This window comes from Heterodontus francisci, chromosome 49 (genome assembly GCF_036365525.1).
Source record: "Heterodontus francisci isolate sHetFra1 chromosome 49, sHetFra1.hap1, whole genome shotgun sequence".
NCBI classification, from domain to species: domain Eukaryota; kingdom Metazoa; phylum Chordata; class Chondrichthyes; order Heterodontiformes; family Heterodontidae; genus Heterodontus; species Heterodontus francisci.
The window spans coordinates 1995637-2020913 of NC_090419.1; the positions used below are offsets into that span (position 1 = coordinate 1995637).

A 25277-nucleotide genomic window follows, 5' to 3' on the forward strand; every position below is an offset into this window, starting at 1 on the left:
GAGAGTGAATGGACTCAGTGGGCCGAATGGCCACGCTCTGTATCTCGATGAGCATATGACTCATCCCCTGGTGGTCTACTCATCCCCTGAGTGTGTGATACGGAGACAGGGGGCGGTCTACTCATCCCCCGAGTGTACGATACAGACACAGGGAGTGGTCTACTCATCACCTGAGTCTGCAATACAGCGCCAGATGGCGGTCTACTCATCCCCTGAGTCTTAGATACCGAGACAGAGGGTGGTCTGCTCAACCCCTGATTCTGAGATACAGAGAAAAGGGGCAGTTTACTCATCCACTGAGTCTGTGATGCAGAGACATGGGGTGGTCTACTCATCCCCTGAGTCGGTGATACAGAGGCTGGGTGCGGTCTACTCATCCCCTGAGTCGGTGATACAGAGACAGGGGGCGGTCTACTCATCCCCTGATTCGGGGATACAGAGACAGGGGGCGATATACTCATCCCCTGAGTATGAGATACAGAGACAAGGGCGGTTTACTTATCCCCTGAGTCTGTGATACACAGACCGGGGGTTGTCTAATCATCCCCTGAGTGTGTGATACAGAGACAGGGAGTGGTCTGCTCATCCCCTGAGTATGAGACACAGAGACAGCGTGCGGTCTACTCATCCTCTGTGTATGAAATACAGAGACAAGGGCGGTTTACTCATCCCTTGAGTCGGTGATACAGAGACAGGGCCAGTTTACTCATCCCCTGAGTCTGTGATACAGAGACAGGAGCGGTCTACTCATCCCCTGAATCTGTTATACAGAGACAGGGTGCGGTCTACACATCCCCTGAGTATAAGATACAGAGACAACGGCGGTTAGCTCATCCCCTGAGTCTGTGATACAGAGACAGGGTCAGTCAACACATACCCTGAGTCTGTGATACAAAGACAGGGGGCGGTCTACTCATCCCCTGATTTTGTGATACAGAGACAAGGGGCAGTCTGCTCATTCCCTGAGTCTGTGATGCAGAGACAGGGGGCGGTCTACTCATCCCCTGAGTATGTGATACACAGACATGGGGCGCTCTACTCATCCTGTATCATAGCGTTTTATACAGCTCCATCATAAACTCCCTGCTCTTATATTCTATGCCTTGGCTAATAAAGGCAAGTATCTCAGATGCCTTCCTAACCACCTTATCTAGCTGTGCTGCTGCCTTCAGTGATCTATGGACATGTACACCAAGGTCCCTCTTACCCTTTGTACTTCCTAGGGTCATACCATCCATTGCATATTCCCTTGCCTTGTTAGTCCTCCCAAAAGCATCACCTCACACTTCTCAGGATTAAATTCCATTTGCCACAACTCCACCCATCTTATCAGCCCATGTTTATCGTCCTGCAATCTAAGGTTTTCCTCCTCACTATTTACAACACCACCAATTTTCATGCCATCTGTGAATTTACTGATCATACCTACTGTAATCATGTCTAAATCATTAATGTACACGACAAACAACAAGGGCCCCAGGACCGAACCCTGTGTTACACCACTGGTCAGAGGCTTCCACTTGCAAAAACAACCCTCAACCATCACCTTCTGCCTCCTGCCACTAAGCCAATTTTGGATCCAATTTGCCAAATTGCATTGGATCCCATTGGCCCTTACCTTCTTAAACAATCTCCCATGTGGGAGCTTATCAAAAGCCTTACTGAAGTCCATGTATACTACATCAACTGCTTTACCCTCATGTACACACCTATTCACCTCCCCAAAAAAATCAATCATGTTAGTTAGACATGATCTCTCCTTGACAAAGCCATGCTGACTATCCCTGATTAATGCCTGCCTCTCCAAGTGGAGATAAATCCTGTCCCTTCGAACTTTTTCCAATAGTTTCTCTCCTACTGATGTTAGACTCACCAGCCTGTAATTACCTGGTTTATCCCTGCTACCCATCTTGAATAATAGTACCACATTCGCTGTCCTCCAATCCTTCTCGTTGTTAGAGGTCGGGGGTTTGGAAGGTGCTGTCTCAGGAGCCTTGGTGCATTGATACAGTGCACCCAGTAGATGGTACACACTGCTGCCACTGTGCATCGGTGATGGAGGGAGGGAATGTTCCTCGATGTGGTGCTAATCAAGCAGGCTGCTTTAGCCTGGATGGTGTCAAACTTGAGTGTTGTTGGAGCTGCACCCATCCAGGCAAGTGGAGAGTATTCCATCACACTCCTGACCTGTGCCTTGTCGGTGGTGGAGAGGCTTTGGGGAGTCAGGAGGTGAGTTACTCATCACCGGATTCCTAGCCTCTAACCTGCTCTTGTAGCCACGTTATTTATGTGGCTACTCCAGTTCAGTTTCTGGTCAATGGCAGCCCTTAGGATGTTGATAGTGGGGGATTCAGCGATGGGAATGCCATTGAATGTTAAGGGAAGATGGTTAGATTCTCTCTTGTTGGAGATGGTCATTGCCTGGTACTTGTCTGGCGCGAATGTTACTTGCCACGTAACAGCACAAGCTTGCATATTGTCCAAGTCTTGCTGCATTTCTGCACGGACTGCTTCAGTATCTGAGGAGTTGTGAATGGTGCTGAACATTGTTCAATCCTCAGTGAACATCCCACCTTTTGACCTCATGAGTGAAGGAAGGTCATTGATGAAGCAGCTGAAGATGTTTGGGCGTAGGACACTACCCTGAAGAACTCCTGCAGTGATGTCCTGGAGCTCAGATGTTTGACCTCCAGCAACCACAACCATCTTACACAACCACCACCAGACCCCAACACTGACTGGAATCCTGCAAGATTTCACTGATAATCTCGGGCGAATCCTGTTTGTGTTTCTAATCTCATCTCTGACTCCACATCTCACGCAGCCCCATTCCTCAACTCATTTTATTACATTTCATCTTCCAATGACATACCCACTCTCTTCTTTATCTGTACATTCTCTATGCATTCATTCTGTTTCTGTTTTTCATTTGTTTTGTTAGTCTGTCTCTGGAACTGAAGACATTTGGTCAATTTCTAAATTCATCTGAAACATTTGAATAATTGACAAGGAATTGTCACAGCTGTGCTGAGCTTATATCCATCCAGGACACAGATGCCTCTGGAGAACAGGGATCACAGTCAGGTTCAAATTATTCCAATAAGATTCTCCTATAGACCACCTAATGGTGGAAGAGAAGTTGAGGGAAAACATGCAAACAAATCTTTGAAATTCCATAAATGCATAGCATAAAAATCAGGGGAATTTTAACTACCTCCACATAAACTGGAAAGACGACATGGATGAAGGGGAAAAGGGAATGGAATATTTAATGGCCAATCAGATCTCCTTTCCTCCCCAGTACGGAGGAAGCCCAGGAAGAAAGGACCTATATAGGATCTAACGTTAGAAATGAAGCCTAGCTGTTAGGAAAGGTAGTCTTAGGTGAAAATCTTGGAAATAGTGATCAGATTAAAAGATTGAAGATAATGTTTGAAAAAGATGTAAGTAAGGGAAAGCCAATGTTAATAGATTGGGGAAAAAGCTGATTTTTAGGGAATGAGAATGGAACTAGTAAAGGAATGCTGAAAAAATATTGACATGCGAAGAGATAGAAGAGCAGTGTGAAATATTTCAAAAAGTGATCAATAGATTTCAGTATAAATATATTCTGCTAAATAACAAGAACTAACCAGTCAATGATAAAACACCATAGGCGGATAATTTGATAAGGACATTGAAATTGAAATGAAAGTAAAAGGTAAACGTTAATTCCATTTACAAGACAGAATAAGGCAACAAAAAGGAATTGGAAGAAGTTAGGAACAAAGTGAAAAAAGAAGGCAAAGAGGACCGAGGAAATGAAATTTTCAGGGAATAATAAAAATAAATTAGTAAAGTTTTCTACAGACACAAATAACAAAAGTAAAATCAGGATCGGGACAGGCTCACTAAGGGATGCATAAGGTAAAGTTAGGTAATGGCAGTAAACTAGCAGAAATAATGGAAAATCACTGAGCCTCAGTTTTTAACTAGGTAAATGAACATGACATAATTATACTCACACTCTCTGCCTCATTCTCTCTTTTCCCCGACGCACTGTAAACCTCTCACTCCACGTCTCTCTCTCAGTCTGTCTCACTTATTTCCCTCTGTATGTTTCCTCTTTGCTGCTGTTTCTCTGCCTCTCTCTCTCTCCCTGTGCCTACTATCTGAGTCAAGAGATTTGCTGTGTAATTTATGTCCCAACACAATCACTTTCACACAGCCCAGCAATACCACTGAACACAATGTATGAGCTGAACTGAACTTCCACACTCCCAGTTTTCAATTGAGCGACTCTGGATATGTCAAGCTTCATCAGTGACTTCGAGTTCTATAAGATTTTTCTGTTAATCGAGAAGCAAGATTACTTTTAGTTTTGACCTCTGCTGCAAATCTGTGCCCCCATCTCACCCAGCCACATTCTTGAACACATTTTCTGACATTTCATTTCACTTGGAATATCTGCTGGCTTATGTCTGCATGCTGGTTGGGAAATCTAGAACTAGAGAACACAGACTAGGAATAAGGGTTGGCCATTTAGGACTAAGATGAGGGGAAATGTCTTCACTTAAAGGGGAATGAATCTTTGGAATTCTCTACCGAGAGGATAGTGAATGCTCAGCTGTTGAATATATTCAGGAATGACATTGATAATTTCTTGGATAATAAGGCAGATGGGGATAGTGTAGGAAGGTGGAGTTATGATAATAGATCAAACATTATCATATCGAATGACAGAGCAGAACCAAAGGGCCGAATGATCTACTCCTCTTCTTATTTCTTATGTTCTTATGCCTGTGATGTGCTTTACTTTGTAAGTCTTCTGGGACTTGTTTATGGCGAGCAGCCATAAAGGTGGGGCTAAAGTGTGGTGAGTCGAAGCAACTTAGCAGTTGCCAGGAAAAAAGACAGAAGCGCAAGGGGAGAGCCAACTGTGTAACAGCCCCGGCAAACAAATTATTCTGCAGCACCTGTCGAAGAGCCTGTCACTCTAGAATTGGCCTTTATAGCCACTCCAGGCGCTGCTTCACAAACCACTGACCACCTCCAGGCGCTTACACATTGTCTCAAGAGATAAGGAGGCCTAAGAAGATGTGCTTTGTAAGTAAGACTTTGTAAGTCTTCCGGGACTTGTTTTTCCTTATTTTTGACAGTCTGTCTCTGTCACGGAAGCTGTTTGGTCAACTTCCAAATTCATCTTGAACATTTGAATAATTGGCAAGCAATAGCTGCTGATCTGCTGAGTGTATTTTCCATATTGGATACAAATGTCTCAGGGGAATGTGGATCGTAGCCAAGTTAAATCATATGAAAATGGCCATTCTACAGGTCAGCTAATAGTGGATGGGAATTAGAGGAAAATATGAAGTGAATCAAATTCATCGTGTATTAATCATGGGAGATTTCAACCACAACTAATAATCTGGAAAGAAGAGGTAGGGAATGGGGCAAAGGGAAAGGAATATTTACAATGTGTTTAGGATGGAATTCGTACCCAGTAGATAGGAGATCCATCAAGGCAGTGGTGATGGATCCAGTCATTGAAAATAAACCAGAGCTGATGTGAAATCAAAACTTTGATGAAAATCGAGGCAATATCAATCACAACATAACAAACTTTAAGGCAATGATTGAGAAAGATTTAAAGAAGAAAAGCCAAAAATAATAAATTAGAAAAGCTGATTTTGAATGGTAAGTCTGCAATGTAGAAAGGTAAATTGGAACAGAATATTGATGAACAAGCAAATAGAACAGCAGTGGGAAATATTTCAAAAAGTGATGAATGGACTTCAGAAGATATTTATTCTGCTAAAAAAGAACAGACTGCCCAATAATGAGACACCATGGATGAATAAATGAAGAAGCACAAATTGAAACTAAAATGAAAGTCCATTGACAATAAATGTGAGGATGTGAGAAAGTAAAATCAAAGAAATGAGGAAGGAAACCAAAATAAATGAAGTCAAAGAGGAGCTGCAAATTTAAATTGTCAAGTAATATGAAAAGAAATAGTGAAGTATTTTACAGAGAAATAAATAACAACATGTAAATCAGAATGGGAGCAGAGTCACTGAAGAATGAACAAGAGCAATTCATAGGTAATGACAGAGTTGTGACAGAAGTAATAGATTCAGACAGATTCACTAAAAAGAAACTGTTTCCAATGACTGGAGGATCAATGAGCAGATGACACAGGTTTAAGGTGACTGTCAGAATACCCAGTGGGAGCATGAGAACAAACGTTTTTGTGAATGAATCGTTAGCATCTCCAATGTACTACTTGATGGTCTGGTGGTGGAAAAAGATTTAAATGTAGATTTCAAAAGGGAATTGTATAAATCTGTGAAGGAGGAAATATTGCTGGGAGATGGGGAAGATTGGAACAGTCCAACAAACATAATTGCTCTTCGAAACAGCTGGCAGAACCTTGAAAGGCTGAATGGCCTCCCTCAGTGCAGTAATATTCTGTGATTCTGTGATCTTAAACACCAGAATTATATCACCTCTTAATGTATTCTACGGAAGTGAATGTTTATCTGGTCTATGCTTCCTGTCCTTAGAATTTAACCCTTTTATCTCCAGTATTATTCTGGTATCGTTCTGGGCTGCACTCACTTCAAGGACAATACATCCTTTCTGAGATGGATGACCCAAACCCGATAGCAATACTCCAGATGGAGTCTAACCAGAGCTCTGTACAGCTGAAGCACCACTCACTTCCCTTTGTAATCCAGCCCTCCAGATAAAGGCCAACATCCTAATAATATTCTTCATTACTTTTTGCATCTGCCTACTAGGTTTTAGTGATTCCTGCACTTGGACTCGTACATATCTCTGCTTCACCACAACATTTAGAGAAGTATATGTGTGTATGTACATCTGTGTGTGTGTGTGGGCTTTCTGTGTGTCAATGTGCGTTACTGTGTCTGGTTCTGTGCACATGTTTTAGAACACATATGAACTAACACATGTGTTTTCACGCTCTTTTGTAGCTCTTTCTGAGTGTGTAACTGAGTGCTGTTTGTAGTATATATAAATGATTTGGAGGAAAATGTAGCTGGTCTGATTAGTAAGTTTGCGGACGACACAAAGGTTGGTGGAGTTGCGTGTAGTGATGAGGATTTTCAGAGGATACAGCAGGATATAGATCGGTTGGAGACTTGGGCAGAGAAATGGCAGATGGAGTTTAATCTGGACAAATGTGAGGTAATGCATTTTGGAAGGTCTAATGCAGATGGGAGCTTTACAGTAAATGGCAGAACCCTGAGGAGTATTGACAGGCAGAGAGATCTGGGCGTACAGGTCCACAGGTCACTGAAAGTGGCAACGCAGGTGGATAAGGTAGTCAAGAAGGCATACGGCATGCTTGCCTTCATCGGTCGGGGCATAGAGTATAAAAATAGGTAAGTCATGCTGCAGCTGTACAGAACCTTAGTTAGGCCACACTTAGAATATTGCGTGCAATTCTGGTCGCCACACTACCAGAAGGACGTGGAGGCTTTGGATAGGGGACAGAGGAGGTTTACCAGGATGTTGCCTGGTCTGGAGGGCATTAGCTATGAGGAGAGGGTGGAAAAACTCGGATTGGTTTCACTGGAACGACGGAGGTGGAGTGGCGACATGATAGAGGTTTACAAAGTTATGAGCGGCATGGACAGAGTGGATAGTCAGAAGCTTTTTACCAGGGTGGAAGAGTCAGTTACCAGGGGACATAGGTTTAAGGTGAGAGAGGCAAAGTTTAGAGGGGATGTACGAGGCAATTGTTTTACACAGAGGGTGGTGAGTGCCTGGAACTTGCTGCCAGGGGAGGTGGTGGAAGCAGATACGTTAGCGACCTTGAAGAGACATCTTGACAAATACATGAATAGGAAGGGAATAGAGGGATATGGGCCCTGAAGTGCAGAAGGTGTTAGTTTAGGCAGGCATCAAAATCGGCGTAGACTTGGAGGGCCGAATGGCCTGTTCCTGTGCTGTACTGTTCTTTGTTCTTTGTTCCTTATGCATCTTTATATATCTGCTTATTTGGGTGTCGGGGTGTGTGTCTCTGCGTGTGTATGAGTTTGTGTTTATGTGTCTGTGTGTATCTGTTTGTTTATGTCTCTGTTGCTGGGTATATGTGTGTATGTACGTTTGTGTTTCTATGTCTGAGTGTATCTGTTCGTTTGTGTATCAGTCTCTGTCTCTGGGTGTGTGTGTATGTACGTTTGTGTTTGTATGTCTGAGTGTATCTGTTTGTTTGTGTCTCAGTTCCTGTGTCTGTAAGCAGTAACTCTGAGTATCTATCTGAGCTCTGCAGTCCTGCCACATCCAGCCGTGAATTGTGGTGGACAATTAAACAATTAACTGCAGGCGGTGGCTCCACAAATATCCCCATCCTCAATGAAGTGGGAGCGGAGCACTTTCGTGCAAAAGACAAGGCTGAAGCATTTGCAACAATCTTCAGCCAGAAGTGCCGAATTGATGATCCATCTCAGCCTCCTCCTAAAGTCCTCTGCATCACAAATGCCAGACTTCAGCCAATTCGATTCTTTCCTTGTGATATCAAGAAACGACTGAAGGCACTGGATACTGAAAAGGCTATGGGCCCTGACAATATTCCGGCAATAGTACTGAGGACCTGTGGTCCAGAACTTGCCACGCCCCAAGCTAAGCTGTTTCAGTGCAGGTCTAACAGTGGCATCTACCCTGCAATGTGGAAAATTGCCCAGGTATGTCCTGTACACAAAAAGCAGGAAAAGTCCCACCCGACCAGTTACCGCCCCATCTCAATCATCAGTAAAGTGATGGAAGGTGTCATCAACACTGCGATCACGCGGCACTTGCTTAGCAATAGCCTGCTCAGAAGCTCAGTTAGGGTTATGCCAGGGCAACTCAACTCCTGACCTCATCACAGCCTTGATTCAAACATGAACAAAAGAGCTGAACTCAAGAGGTGAGCTTCGAGTGACTGCCCTTGAAATCAAGGCAGCATTTGACCGAGTATGGCATCAAGGAGCTCTAGCAAAACTGAGGTCAGTGGGAATCAGGGGGAAAACCCTCCGCCGGCTGGTGTCATACCCGACGCAAAGGAAGATGGTTGTGGTTGTTGGAGGTCAATCATCTGAGCTCCAGGACATCACTGCAGGAGTTCCTCAGGGTAGTGTCCTCGGCCCAAACATCTTCAGCTGCTTCATCAATGACCTTACTTCAATCATAAGGTCAGAAGTGGAGATGTTCGCTGATGATTGCACAATGTTCAGCACCATTCATGACTCTTCAGACATTGAAGAACTCTGTGTAGATATGCAGCAAGACCTGGACAATATCCAGGCTTGTGCTGATAAGTGGCAAGTAACATCCGCGCCACACAAGTGCCAGGCAATAACCATCTCCAACAAGAGAGAATCTAACCAACTCCCCTTGACATTAAATCACATTACCATCGCTGAATCCCCTACTATCAACATCCTAGGGGCGGCCATTGACCAGAAACTGAACTGGGGCAGACATATAAATAACGTGGCTACAAGAGCAGGTTAGAGGCTAGGAATCCTGAGCGAGTAACTCACCACGTGACTTCCCAAAGCCTGTCCACCATCTACAAAGAACAAGTTAGGTGTGTGATGGAATACTCTCCACTTGCCTGGATGGGTGCAGCTCCAACAACACCCAAGAAGCTGGACACCACCCAGGGCAAAGCAGCCTGCTTGATTGGCACCCCATCCACAAACATTCCCTCCCTCCACCACCGACGCACAGTGGCAGCAGTGTGTACCATCTGCAAGATGCACTGCAGCAACGCACCAAGGCTCCTCAGACAGCACCTTCCAAACCCTCGACCTGTACGTGCTTGTGTATGTGTTTTTCTGTTTGATTGTGTCTCAGTGTGTGTGTCTCCAAGTATGTCTGCTTATTTTTACGTGTCTTTGTGTATCTCCTTGCGTTTCAGTGTGTGTGTTTGTGTGTGTGTGTGTGTGTGTGTTCCACTATGTGTCAGTGTATACCTGCTTGTTTATGTCTGTTTGTGTGTGTGTGTGTGTGTGTCTGTGCATGTTTGTTTACTTATATGTTATATATACCTGCCTGCTTGTCTCTCATGGTGTGTTTCTGTGTGTTTTATCGCAGTGTCTATGTATATATGAGTTTGAGTGTTTCTGTGTCTTTGTGTATCAGTGTGATTGATTATCAGTTTCGGTGTCTCTGAGTGCCTCTGTGCTTGTGTGTTTATGTGTCTCAGTCTCTGTGAGTATGTGTCACTGAGTGTGTGTCCATGTCTCTGTGTCTTTCTATGTGCCTATGTGTATCTGTTTGTTTGTATCTCATAGTGTGTGTGTCTCTGAGACTGTGACTGTGTTTGTTTGTATATCTTGGTGCATCTGTGCCTCAGTTTCTGTGTCTTGAGTGTGTGTACTTCTGTGTTTGTGTGTATCTGTTTGTGTCTCAGAGTGTGTCTGTATGTATGTTTGTGTTTTTTTATTATTCACTCCTGTGATGGGGATGTTGCTGGCTAGGTCAGCATTTATTGCCCATTCCTAATTGCCGTTGAGATGGTGGTGGTGAGCTGCCTTCATGAACTGCTGCAGTCCATGTGGAACAAAAACAAGAAATGCTGGAGTCACTCAGCAGGTCTGGCAGCATCTGTGGAAAGAGAAGCAGAGTTGACGTTTCGGGTCAGTGACCCTTCTTCGGAACTGACAAATATTAGAAAAGTCACAGATTGTAAGCAAGTGAGGTGGGGGTGGGGCAAGAGATAACAAAGGAGAAGGTGCACATTGGACCAGGCATCATAGCTGACCAAAAGGTCACGGAGCAAAGGCAAACAATATGTTAATGGTGTGTTGAAAGACAAAGCATTAGTACAGATTAGGTGTGAATACACTGAATATTGAACAGCAGCAAGTGCAAACCTGAAAAAAACCTGAAAAAAACCAGTCCATGTGGGTTAGGTATACCCACAGTGCTGTTAGGAGGGGAGTTCCAGGATTTTGACCCAGCGACAGTGAATGAACGGCGATATAGTTCCAAGTCAGGATTGTGTGTGACTTGGAGGGGAACTTGCAGGTGATGGTGTTCCCATGCGTCTGCTGCCTAGGTTTCTAGGTGGTAGAGGCCGCGGGTTTGGAACGTGCTGTCTAAGGAGCCTTGGTGCATTGCTGCAGTGCATCTTGTGGATGGTACACACTGCTGCCACTGTGTGTCTGTGGTGGAGGGGGTGAATGTTTGTGGATGGGGTGCCAATCAAGCGGTCTGCTTTGTCCTGGATGGTGTAGAGCTTCTTGAGTGTTGTTGGAGCTGCACCCATCCAGGCAAGCGGAGAGTATTCCATCACACTCCTGACTTGTGCCTTGTAGATGGTGGACAGGTTTTGGGGAGTCAGGAGGTGAGTTACTCGCCGCAGGATTCCTAGCCTCTGACCTGCCCTTGTCGCCATGGCATTTATATGGCTACTCCAGTTCAGTTTCTGGTCAATGGTAACTCCCAGGATGCTGATAGTGGGGACTTAAGCAATCAAAATGACATTGAATGTCAAGGGGAGTTGGTTGGATTCTCTCTTGTTGGAGATGGTCAATGCCTGGCAATTGTGTGGCGCGTATGTTACTTGCCACTTATCAGCCCAAGCCTGCATATTGTCTAAGTTTTGCTGCATTTCTGCATGGACTGCTTCAGTATCTGAGGAGTTGCAAATGGTGCAGAACATTGTTCAATCCTCAGTGAACATCCCACCTTTTGACCTCATGATTGAAGGAAGGTCATTGATGAAGCAGCTGAAGATGTTTGGGCCTAGGACACGACCCTGATGAACTCCTGCAGTGATGTCCTGGAGCTCAGATGATTGACCTCCAACAACCACAACCATCTCATATATCAACCACCAGAGCCCACCAGTGACTGGAGTTCTGCAAGATTTCACTGTTAATCTCGCGGGAGTCTTGTTTAAAGTTTCAGTAGGGGACTATTTGTGAATAGTGATCACAATTCCATAAGTTTTAGAATACTCATGGACAAAGACGTGACTTGTCCGAAAGGAAGAGTGCTAAATGGGGGAAGGCAAACTATACCAAAATTCGGCAGGAGCTGGGGAATGTAGATTGGGAGCAGCTGTTTGAAGATAAATCCACATTTGATATTGGGAGGCTTTTAAAGAGAGGTTGATTAGCGTGCAGGAGAGAAATGTTCCCGTGAAAATGAGGGACAGAATTGGCAAGATTAGGGAACCATGGATGACAGGTGAAATTCTGAAACTAGCTAAGAGGAAAAAGGAAGCATACATAAGGTCTAGGCGGCTGAGGAAAGACGAAGCTTTGGAAGAATATGGGGAATGTAGGACCAATCTGAATCGAGGAATTCTTTTTGGGCCTCCTTATCTCGAGAGACAATGGATACGCGCCTGGAGGTGGTCAGTGGTTTGTGAAGCAGCGCCTGGAGTGGCTATAAAGGCCAATTCTGGAGTGACAGGCTCTTCCACAGGTGCTGCAGAGAAATTTGTTTGTTGGGGCTGTTGCACAGTTGGCTCTCCCCTTGCGCCTCTGTCTTTTTTCCTGCCAACTACTAAGTCTCTTCGACTCGCCACAATTTAGCCCTGTCTTTATGGCTGCCCGCCAGCTCTGGCGAATGCTGGCAACTGACTCCCACGACTTGTGATCAATGTCACACGATTTCATGTCGCGTTTGCAGACGTCTTTATAACGGAGACATGGACGGCCGGTAGGTCTGATACCAGTGGCGAGCTCGCTGTACAATGTGTCTTTGGGGATCCTGCCATCTTCCATGCGGCTCACATGGCCAAGCCATCTCAAGCGCCGCTGACTCAGTAGTGTGTATAAGCTGGGGATGTTGGCCGCTTCAAGGACTTCTGTGTTGGAGATATAGTCCTGCCACCTGATGCCAAGTATTCTCCGAAGGCAGCGAAGATGGAATGAATTGAGACGTCGCTCTTGGCTGGCATACGTTGTCCAGGCCTCGCTGCCGTAGAGCAAGGTACTGAGGACACAGGCCTGATACACTCGGACTTTTGTGTTCCGTGTCAGTGCGCCATTTTCCCACACTCTCTTGGCCAGTCTGAACATAGCAGTGGAAGCCTTACCCATGCGCTTGTTGATTTCTGCATCTAGAGACAGGTTACTGGTGATAGTTGAGCCTAGGTAGGTGAACTCTTGAACCACTTCCAGAGCGTGGTCGCCAATATTGATGGATGGAGCATTTCTGACATCCTGCCCCATGATGTTCGTTTTCTTGAGGCTGATGGTTAGGCCAAATTCATTGCAGGCAGACGCAAACCTGTCGATGAGACTCTGCAGGCATTCTTCAGTGTGAGATGTTAAAGCAGCATCGTCAGCAAAGAGGAGTTCTCTGATGAGGACTTTCCGTACTTTGGACTTCGCTCTTAGACGGGCAAGGTTGAACAACCTGCCCCCTGATCTTGTGTGGAGGAAAATTCCTTCTTCAGAGGATTTGAACGCATGTGAAAGCAGCAGGGAGAAGAAAATCCCAAAAAGTGTGGGTGCGAGAACACAGCCCTGTTTCACACCACTCAGGATAGGAAAGGGCTCTGATGAGGAGCCACCATGTTGAATTGTGCCTTTCATATTGTCATGGAATGAGGTGATGATACTTAGTAGCTTTGGTGGACATCCGATCTTTTCTAGTAGTCTGAAGAGACCACGTCTGCTGACGAGGTCAAAGGCTTTGGTGAGATCAATGAAAGCAATGTAGAGGGGCATCTGTTGTTCACGGCATTTCTCCTGTATCTGACGAAGGGAGAACAGCATGTCAATAGTCGATCTCTCTGCACGAAAGCCACACTGTGCCTCAGGGTAGACGCGCTCGGCCAGCTTCTGGAGCCTGTTCAGAGCGACTCGAGCAAAGACTTTCCCCACTATGCTGAGCAGGGAGATTCCACGGTAGTTGTTGCAGTCACCACGGTCACCTTTGTTTTTATAGAGGGTGATGATGTTGGCATCGCGCATGTCCTGGGGTACTGCTCCCTCGTCCCAGCACAGGCATAGCAGTTCATGTAGTGCTGAGAGTATAGCAGGCTTGGCACTCTTGATTATTTCAGGGGTAATGCTGTCCTTCCCAGGGGCTTTTCCGCTGGCTAGGGAATCAATGGCATCACTGAGTTCCGATTTGGTTGGCTGTATGTCCAGCTCATCCATGACTGGTAGAGGCTGGGCTGCATTGAGGGCAGCATTGAGGGCATTGAGGCAATTAAGAGGTCTAAAAGGGGTCATTAACAGGCTTAAGGAAACTCCCAAAGCCTTTTATTCATATATAAGGAGCAAGAGGGTAACCAGAGAAAGGATTGGCCCACTCAAGGAAAAAGGAGGAAAATTATGCGTGGAGTCAGAGAAAATGGGTGAGATTCTAAATGAGTACTTTGCATCGGTATTCACCGAGGAGAGGGACATGACGGATGTTGAGGTGAGGGATAGATGTTTGATTACTCTAGGTCATGTCGGCATAAGGAGGGAGGAAGTGTTGGATATTCTAAAAGGCATTAAGGTGGACAAGTCCCCAGGTCCGGATGGGACCTATCCCAGGTTACTGAGGGAAGCGAGAGAGGAAATAGCTGGGGTTTTAACAGATATCTTTGCAGCATCCTTAAACATGGGTGAGGTCCCGGAGGACTGGAGAATTGCTAATGTTGTCCCCTTGTTTAAGAAGGGTAGCTGGGATAATCCAGGTAATTATAGACCGGTGAGCCTGACGTCAGTGGTAGGGAAGCTGCTGGAGAAGATACTGAGGGATAGGATCTATTCCCATTTGGAAGAAAATGGGCTTATCAGTGATAGGCAACATGGTTTTGTGCAGGGAAGGTCATGTCTTACCAACTTAATAGAATTCTTTGAGGAAGTGACAAAGTTGATTGATGAGGGAAGGGCTGTAGATGTCATATACATGGACTTCAGTAAGGCGTTTGATAAGGATCCTCATGGTAGGTTGATGGAGAAAGTGAAGACGCATGGGGTCCAGGGTGTACTAGCTAGATGGATAAAGAACTGGCTGGGCAACAGGAGACAAAGAGTAGAAGTGGAAGGGAGTTTCTCAAAATGGAGACGTGTGACCAGTGGTGTTCCACAGGGATCCGTGCTGGGACCACTGTTGTTTGTGATATACATAAATGATTTGGAGGAAAGTATAGGTGGGCTGATTAGCAAGTTTGCAGACAACACTAAGATTGGTGGAGTAGCAGATAGTGAAGGGGACTGTCAGAGAATACAGCAGAATATGGATAGATTGGAGAGTTGGGCAGAGAAATGGCAGATGGAGTTCAATCAGGGCACGTGCGAGGTGATGCATTTTGGAAGATCCAATTCAAGAGTGAACTATACAATAAATGGAAAAGTCCTGGGGAAAATTGATGTACAGAGAGATTTGGGTGTTCAGATCCATTGTTCCCTGAAGGTGGCAATGCAGGTCAATAGAGTGGTCAAGAAGGCATACGGCATATTTTCCTTCATCGGACGGGGTATTGAGTACAAGAGTTGGCAGGTCATGTTACAGTTGTATAATACTTTGGTTCGGCCACATTTGGAATACGGCGCGCAGTTCTGGTCGCCACATTACCAAAAGGATGTAGATGCTTTGGAGAGGGTGCAGAGGAGGTTCACCAGGATGTTTCCTGGAATGGAGGGCGCTAGCTATGAAGAGAGGTTGAGTAGATTCTGATTATTGTCATGAGAAAGACGGAGGTTGAGGGAGGACCTGATTGAGGTGTACAAAAGCATGAGAGGAAAAGACAGGGTGGATAGCAAGAAGCTTTTTCCCAGAGTGGGGGATTCAATTACAAGGGGTCACGAGTTCAAAGTGAGAGGGGAAAAGTTTAGGGGGGATATGCGTGGAAAGTTCTTTACACAGAGGGTGGTGGGTGTCTGGAACGCGTTGCCAGCGGGGGTGTTAGACGCGGGCATGATAGCATCTTTTAAGATGTATCTAGACAGATGCATGAATGGGCAGGAAGCAAAGAGATACAGACCCTTTGAAAATAGGCGACAGGGTTATGCAGAGGATCTGGATCGGCGCTGGCTTGGAGGGCCGAAGGGCCTGTTCCTGTGCTGTAATTTTCTTTGTTCTTTGTTCTTTGTTGTGATGGGGAACGAAAATCATGGCTTCCATTTTGCCGATGTTTAAACATCAAAAGCAGCACTGCATTGAATCTTGGTCTGCACATGTGACAGCATACATACCACAGACACCAGCAGCAGCAAAAATAAGGAAAAGTAAATCAAATCAGTTTGTAGAGTTAATAGCTGGGTACAGAGACTAACCAGCACAAACAACAATAGCAACAGCAAAGAGGGCAGAATAAATGGCAGTACAATAATGCTGTTAGAATGCACGGTTTACAGAATTAATCGCTGAACAGCCAGACTTACCAGGAACACCAAGAATAGCGAGTATTGGATAATAAAAGTATTGAATCACATAAAGAGCGCAATAAATTCGCCATGCTACTGTTATCCAATCATAATCTGCAATAAGTGCCTGAAACGAAGAAGATAAACCCTTCCCCATTGTTACAACCTCCCAATCAATTGTTCTCAAATTCTGACCCGTTTTTGTAACATTCCAATCTATTGCTCTCAGATTCTGATCCATTGTTGTAACATTCCAATCCATTGTTCTCAGTTTCTGATCGATCATCTCCTTCTCTCTGCAGCCGCAGATCCCTGTTAGTGCCGGGGCTGATACTCCCGCTGACACTAGGTGTTAATAGCTTAGCATTTTGAAGGACGTGCACTATTAATAGAAGAAGAAAACCCTCCAGAGGAAACCCTCACAACTACAGTCCATGGAGACTAACACCAATTCCAAGCACTGAAAGAAAACAGGCTCAGTTAACCCATTTCGATCCAACACTTTTTGAAGGACAATAAAGAATATGCTTTACTCGATCAGGATGGGATGTCTGTGGGTTGCTGGTGGAAAGATATGTGGAAAAATCAGAAGCACTGGCCAGAATTGTTCAATCCTACTTTGACATGGCAATGGTGACAGTGTACTGGTGGTTACAAATGTCACACCCTGTCTGAAAAAGGACAAATGGGTAACCCTGTAATTTACAGGTCATTCATTCTAACGTCGGTGAAACGTTCGAGAGATGTTTCGATTCTATAATCTGGGACAAATTTTTTGTGGCTTGGGGGAAAAAAAGCAAAACATGAGTTTGTAAATGACAAGCTGCCTGGATATGTTAATTCTAAATCATCCCTGATCATAGAACATAGAACATAGAACATTACAGCGCAGTACAGGCCCTTCGGCCCTCGATGTTGCGCCGACCTGTGAAACCATCTGACCTACACTATTCCATTTTCATCCATATGTCTATCCAATGACCACTTAAATGCCCTTAAAGTTGGAGAGTCTATGACTGTTGCAGGCAGGGCGTTCCACGCCCCTACCACTCTCTGAGTAAAGAAACTACCTCTGACATCTGTCCTATATCTATCACCCCTCAACTTAAAGCTATGTCCCCTCGTGTTTGCTATCACCATCCGAGGAAAAAGACTCTCACGATCCACCCTATCTAACCCTCTGATAATCTTATATGTCTCTATTAAGTCAACTCTCCTCCTCCTTCTCTCGAACGAAAACAACCTCAAGTCCCTCAGCCTTTCCTCGTAAGACCTTCCCTCCATACCACGCAACATCCTAGTAAATCTCCTCTGCACCCTTTCCAAAGCTTCCACATCCTTCCTATAATGCGGTGACCAGAACTGCACGCAATACTCCAGATGCGGCTGCACCAGAGTTTTGTACAGCTGCAGCATGACCTCGTGGCTCCGAAACTCGATCCCCCTACTAATAAAAGCTAACACACCATATGCCTTCTTAACAGCCCTATTAACCTGGGTGGCAACTTTCAGGGATTTAAGGACACCAAGATCCCTCTGCTCATCTACACTACCAAGAATCTTCCCATTAGCCCAGTCCTCTGCATTCCTGTTACTCCTTCCAAAGTGAATCACCTCACACTTTTCCGCATTAAACACCATTTGCCATCACTCAGCTCAGCTCTGCAGCCTATCTATGTACCTCTGTAACCTACAACATCCTTTGGCACTATCCACAACTCCACCGACCTTCGTGTCATCCGCAAATTTACTAACCCACCCTTCTACACCCTCATCCAGATCTTTTATAAAAATGACAAAGAGCAGTGGCCCCAAAACAGATCCTTGCGGTACACCACTAGTAACTAAACTCCAGGATGAACATTTGCCATCAACCACCACCTTCTTTCAGCTAGCCAATTTCTGATCCAAAGCACTAATTCACCTTCAATCCCATACTTCTGTATTTTCTGCAATAGCCTACCGTGGGGAACCTTATCAAACGCCTTACTGAAATCCATATACACCACATCCACGGCTTTACCCTCATCCACCTGTTTGGTCACCTTCTCAAAAAACTCAATAAGGTTTGTGAGGCACGACCTACCCTTCACAAAACCGTGCTGACTATCGCTAATGAACTTATTCTTTTCAAGATGATTATAAATCCTGTCTCTTATAACCTTTTCCAACATTTTACCCACAACCGGAGTAAGGCTCACAGGTCTATAATTACCAGGGCTGTCTCTACTCCCCTTCTTGAACAAGGGGACAACATTTGCTATCCTCCAGTCTTCCGGCACTATTCCTGTCGACAATGACGACATAAAGATCAAGGACAAAGGCTCTGCAATCTCCTCCCTGGCTTCCCAGAGAATCCTAGGATAAATCCCATCTGGCTCAGGGGACTTATCTATTTTCACACTTTCCAAAATTGCTAACACCTCCTCCTTGTGAACCTCAATCCCATCTAGCCTAGTAGTCTGTATCTCAGTATTCTCCTCGACAACATTTTCTTTCTCCACTGTAAATACTGACGGAAAATATTCATTTAACGCTTCCCCATCTCCTCTGATTCCACATGCACACTCCCACTACTATCCTTGTTTTGGCCCTAATCTAACTCTAGTCATTCTTTTATTCCTGATATACCTATAGAAAGCTTTAGGGTTTTTGTTGATCCTATCTGCGAAGAAGTGTGAAGGATACACTTGGCAGGAAGAATGAGGAGAGGCAACAGAATTAAATGATACAATGTTAACAGAGGTGCAGGCACATGTACACAAGTCTTTGAATGTGAGAAGACACGTTGCTAAGCTTGTTAAAATGCATATAGGATATTTGGTTTTATACATAGAGGCAGTGAATGAAAACGCAAGAAAACTACGCGACAACTTGATGAAGTATTGATTAGGTCTCAGCTGAACAGTTGTGAGTTATTCTGGACATTACATGTTAGAAAGGATGTCAAAGCCTTGCAGAGGGTACAGGGGAAATTTACTGGAATAATGGTATGGCTGGGTGATTTCAACTATGTGGAAGATTGAAGAAGCTGGGATTGCACTCCTTAGAGCAAATACTGTCAAGGGGACATTTAATATCCGCGTTCAAAATGATGTGGAATTTTAACAGAGTAAGGATAAACTATTTCCACTGGAACCAGGGTCGGAAACAGGATTTCAAATACTTGGCAAAAGAACAAGAGGGAATAAAAAGATAACTTTTTATATATACAGTGATTTATTACAATCTGGAATGCACCGTCTGAAGACATGAATGAATCAATTCACAAGTAAGTTTCAAAAGGGAACTGGATGAATACTGGCGGAGGTCGAGAGATGATTTGCAGATGTATGGGAAAAGAATAGGCAATAAGAACAAAATATAAAGCTCTTTAAAAAATGGAAAAGGCACGATAGACTAAATGAATTGTTTCCATGCTGCGTGATTCTCCGATTCGGTAGTAAAACAAGCCATTGATTCATTATTTCATGTTTACAATTGGTGTCCGGCAGTTTTTGAGCCAGTGGCTCATTGTTACTTGCACTCGAATAAAGGTAACAGCAGAACATCAAACACAAAGGGCCATTGAGGCCAACTAAGTTGACGGAATGTTTATCAGAGTACGTTGTCGGATTATGGCAGACTCATCGACAGAATTGCGGCTGCCTGCAACGAATTTGCCCCAATCATCAGCCTGAAGAAAACAAACATCATGACACAGGACGTCAGAAATGCTCCATCCATCAATATCGGCTACCACGCTCTGGAAGTGGTTCAAGAGTTCACCTACATAGGCTCAACTATCACCAGTAACCTGTCTCTTGATGCAGAAATCAACATGCACATGGAAAAGGCGTCCACTGCTGCATCCAGACTAGCCAAGAGAGAAAATGGCACACTTTGACATGGAACACAAAAGTCTGTGTGTATCAAGCCTGTGTCCTCAGTACCTTGCCCTATGACAGCGAGGTCTGGACAACGTATGTCACCCAAGAGCGACGTCTCAATTCATTCCATCTTCGCTGCCTCAGAGAATCCTTGGCATCAGGTGGCATGACCGTATCGCCAACGCAGAAGTCCTCGAGGGGGCCAACAACACCAGCATATACACCCTACCGAGCCAACGGCGTTTGAGATGTTTTGGCCATGTGAGGTGGATGGAAGATGGCAGGAGCCCCAAGGACACATTGTACAGCGAGCTCGTCACTGTTATCGACCCACCAGCCGTCCATGCCTCCGCTTTAAAGACGCCTGCAAACGTGACATGAAGTCCTGCGACATTGATAACAAGTCGTGGGAGTCAGTTGCCAGTGATCGTCAGAAAGGCGGGACTAAAGTGCGGCGAGTCAAACAGACTTAGCTGTTGGCAGGAAAAAAGACAGAAGCGCAAGGAGAGAGCCAACTGCTCAACAGCCCCGTCAACCAATTTTATCTGCAACACCTGTGGAAGAGCCTGTCACTCTAGGTTTGGCCTGTATAGCCACTCCAGGCGCTGTTCCACAAACTACTGACTGCCTCCAGGCGCTTACACATTGTCTTTCGAGACAAGGAGGCCAAAGAAGAAGATGTCCTGCTCTTATCACAGTCCAAGCCTGGTTTCAATCAGTTAAATACAAACTCAATGATTTTATTTATATTCTGTTCCATATACATTTGTTCTCAGGATATGGGTGACACTGACAAGACTGGCATAACTTTTCTATCCCTGGTTTCCATGATGAAATGTTGGGCCTTCAACTTGAACCACTGCAGTCGTTTAGTGAAGATGCTCCCACAATACTATACAGATAGTATTTCTGACTTTTGGCCCAGTGACCATGAAGGAACGGTGATATATTTCCACATCTAGATGCAAGCAAGAGCTTGGTTTAAAATATGTCTACTTCAACGCCAGGAGCATCCGGAATAAGGTGGGTGAGCTTGCAGCATGGGTTGGTACCTGGGATCTCGATGTTGTGGCCATTTTAGAGACATGGGTAGAGCAGGGACAGGAATGGATGTTGCGGGTTCCGGGATTTAAATGTTTCACTAAGAACAGAGAAGATGGTAAAAGAGGGGGGGGGGGTGTGGCATTGTTAATCAAGGAAAGTATTCCAGCGGCAGAAAGGACATTTGAGGACTCGTCTACTGAGGTAGTATGGGCCGAGGTTAGAAACAGCAGAGGAGAGGTCACCCTGTTGGGAGTTTTCTATAGACCTCCAAATAGTTCCAGAGATGTAGAGGAAAGGATAACAAAGATGATTCTTGACAGGAGCGAGAGTAACAGGGTAGTGGTTATGGGGGACTTTAACTTTCCAAATATTGACTGGAAATACTATAGTTCGAGTACTTTAGATGGGTCTGTTTTTGTCCAGTGTGTGCAGGAGGGTTTTCTGACACAGTATGCAGACAGGCCAACCAGGGGCGATGCCACATTGGATTTGGTACTGGGTAATGAACCCGGCCAGGTGTTAGATTTAGAAGTTGGTGAGCACTTTGGTGATAGTGATCACAATTCGGTTAGGTTGACCTTAGCGATGGGCAGGGACAGGCATATACAGCAGGGCAAGAATTATAGCTGGGGGAAAGGAAATTATGATGCGATTAGGCAAGATTTAGGATGCGTAGGATGGGGAAGGAAACTGCAGGGGATGGGCACAATCGAAATGTGGAGCTTATTCAAGGAGCAGCTACTGCGTGTCCTTGTAAAGTATGTACTTAAGGCAGGGAGGAAGTTGTCGAGCGAGGGAGCCGTGGTTTACTAAAGAAGTTGAAGAGCTTGTCAAGAGGAAGAAGAAGGCTTATGTTAGGATGAGACGTGAAGGCTCAGTTAGGGCGCTTGAGAGTTACAAGCTAGCCAGGAAGGATCTAAAGGGAGAGATAAGAAGAGCAAGGAGAGGACACGAGAAGTCATTGGCGGATAGGATCAAAGAAAACCCTAAGGCTTTCTATAGGTATATCAGGAATAAAAGAATGACTAGAGATAGGTTAGGGCCAATCAAGGATAGTAGTGGGAAGTTGTGTGTGGAATCAGAGGAGATAGAGCAAGCGTTAAATGAATATTTTTCGTCAGTATTTACAGTGGAGAAAGAAAATGTTGTCGAGGAGAATACTGAGATACAGACGACTAGGCTCGATGGGATTGAGGTTCACAAGGAGGAGGTGTTAGCAATTTTGGAAAGTGTGAAAATAGATACGTCCCCTGGGCCAGATGGGATTTATCCTAGGATTCTCTGGGAAGCCAGGGAGGAGATTGCAGAGCCTTTGTCCTTGATTTTTATGTCGTCATTGTCGACAGGGATAGTGCCGGAAGACTGGAGGATAGCAAATGTTGTCCCCTTGTTCAAGAAGGGGAGTAGAGACAGCCCTGGTAATTATAGACCTGTGAGCCTTACTTCGGTTGTGGGTAAAATGTTGGAAAAGGTTATAAGAGACAGGATTTATAATCATCTTGAAAAGAATAAGTTCATTAGCGATAGTCAGCACGGTTTTGTGAAGGGTAGGTCGTGACTCACAAACCTTATTGAGTTTTTTGAGAAGGTGACCAAACAGGTGGATGAGGGTAAAGCCGTGGATGTGGTCTATATGGACTTCAGTAAGGCGTTTGATAAAGTTCCCCACGGTAGGCTATTGCAGGAAATACAGAAGTATGTGATTGAAGGTGAATTAGTGCTTTGGATCAGAAATTGGCTAGCTGAAAGAAGACAGAGGGTGGTGGTTGATGGTGAATGTTCATCCTGGAGTATAGTTTCTAGTGTTGTACCGCAAGGATCTGTTTTGGGGCCACTGCTGTTTGTCATTTTTATAAATGACCTGGATGAGGGTGTAGAAGGGTGGGTTAGTAAATTTGCAGATGACACGAAGGTCGGTGGAGTTGTGGATAGTGCCGAAGGATGTTGTAGGTTACAAAGGGACATAGATAGGCTGCAGAGCTGGGCTGATAGATGGCAAATGGAGTTTAATGCGGAAAAGTGTGAGGTGATTCACTTCGGAAGGAGTAACAGGATTGCAGAATACTGGGCTAATGGGAAGATTCTTGGTAGTGTAGATGAGCAGAGAGATCTTGGTGTCCAGGTACATAAATCCCTGAAAGTTGCCACCCAGGTTAATAGAGCTGTTAAGAAGGCATATGGTTTGTTAGCTTTTATTAGTAGGGGGATCGAGTTTCGGAGCCACGAGGTCATGCTGCAGCTGTACAGAACTCTGGTGCAGCCGCACCTGGAGTATTGCGTGTAGTTCTGGTCACCGCATTATAGGAAGGATGTGGATGCTTTCGAAAAGGTGCAGAGGAGTCTTACTAGGATGTTGCCTGGTATAGGCTGAGGGACTTGAGGTTGTTTTCGTTAGAGAGAAGGAGGAGAAGAGGTGACTTAATAGAGACAGAAAAGATAATCAGAGGGTTGGATAGGGTGGATAGTGAGAGCCCTTTTCCTCGGATGGTGATGGCAAACACGAGGAGACATAGCTTTAAGTTGAGGGGTGATAGATATAGGACAGATGTCAGAGATAGTTTCTTTCCACAGAGAGTAGTAGGGGCGTGGAATGCCCTGCCTGCAACAGTAGTGGACTCGCCAACTTTAAGGGCATTTAAGTGTTAATTGGATAGATATATGGATGAAAATGGAATAGTGTAGGTCAGATGGTTTCACAGGTCGGCGCAACATCGAAGGCTGAAGGGACTGTACTGCGCTGTAATGTTCTATGTTCTATGTATTGGTGATGGTGTTTTGCATCAGAGTCCAAGCTGATTTCTACCTCCTCCCCTATGTCTTCTGTTCCCTTTGTGCCATTTGTATGGAAACAAAATGCCACGTTGGGGTTAAAAGTACTTAGGGTAAAATAATAAACATAAACAACTTAACAATTGCCATTTTGAGGACGCAGTTTCGTCACTGGAAAATGTTTAATGAGTTGGGCCTGAACACGAGGATAAGAATTTTAAAATTGAGGAATTACCAGACCAGAAGCCAAAAAAGCTCAGGAGGAACAGGGCTGAAGGGTGAACAGGACTTACTGTGATGTAGGATGTGAGCAGCAGAGTTTTAGATTAGCTGAAGATTATGGAGGGGACAAGCTGGGAGGCAATAGATAAGTAGATTGTATTAGTCGAGTGTGGAGCTAACAATGGAATGAATGAGAGAATTAGCAGCAGAGGAGCTGAGGCAGAGACAGAGATGGACAAAGACTCCGAGGGAGGCAGTCTGGGTGATGGCGTTGGAAGATGAGCTCAGAGCCCAATAGGAAGCCTAGGATTTGAACAGGCTGGTTCAGTCTCAGACACTGGCCGGAGAGTGGGATGGAGTCAGTGCATTGGGCCAGTTAAGGGAGGTCATGATGACAAATGGTAGTGACTGCTCCCTTCATTATATGGAAGCAAATAAGCACTGAAAAATGAAGAAAATACCCAAGGAAAAAGACCAAAGCGACAGACGGAAACAGAAAGTGTTTTATAATAACAGAACTGGCCAAGACAAACCACTGTCACAGAGTTTAATGCCTAGAAATTCTACGCATGGGGAATTGCAACCATCTTAGTTAAATCTGTTCCCAGGGCAGTTACAGCACGTGATTGGTACAGAGTAAACCACCCTCCACACTGTCCCCATGAAACACACCCAGGAAAGCTAAAGCACGGGGTTAGATACTGAGCAAAGCTCACTCGACAATGTCCCATCAAACAGGGCGGCACAGTGGCGCAGTGGTTAGCACTGCAGCCTCACAGCTCCAGTGAGCCGGGTTCAATTCTGGGTACCGCCTGTGTGGAGTTTGCAAGTTCTCCTTGTGTCTGCGTGGGTTTCGTCTACGTGATCCGGTTTCCTCCCACATGCCAAAGATTTGCAGGTTGGTAGGTTAATTGGCCATTATAAATTGCCCCTAGTATGGGTAGGTGGTCGGGAAATATAGGGACAGGTAGGGATGTGGTAGGAATATGGAATTAGTGTAGGATTAGTATAAATGGGTGGTTGATGGTCGGCACAGACTCGGTGGGCCGAA

At 45.0% G+C, this 25277-nt stretch overlaps 1 pseudogene; it reads right to left on the minus strand.

The window, feature by feature from the left end:
* LOC137358327 (probable G-protein coupled receptor 139) overlaps positions 1-16563 on the minus strand; it is a 35982-nt pseudogene extending 19419 nt beyond the window's left edge.
* Positions 16564-25277: the final 8714 nt, after the last annotated feature.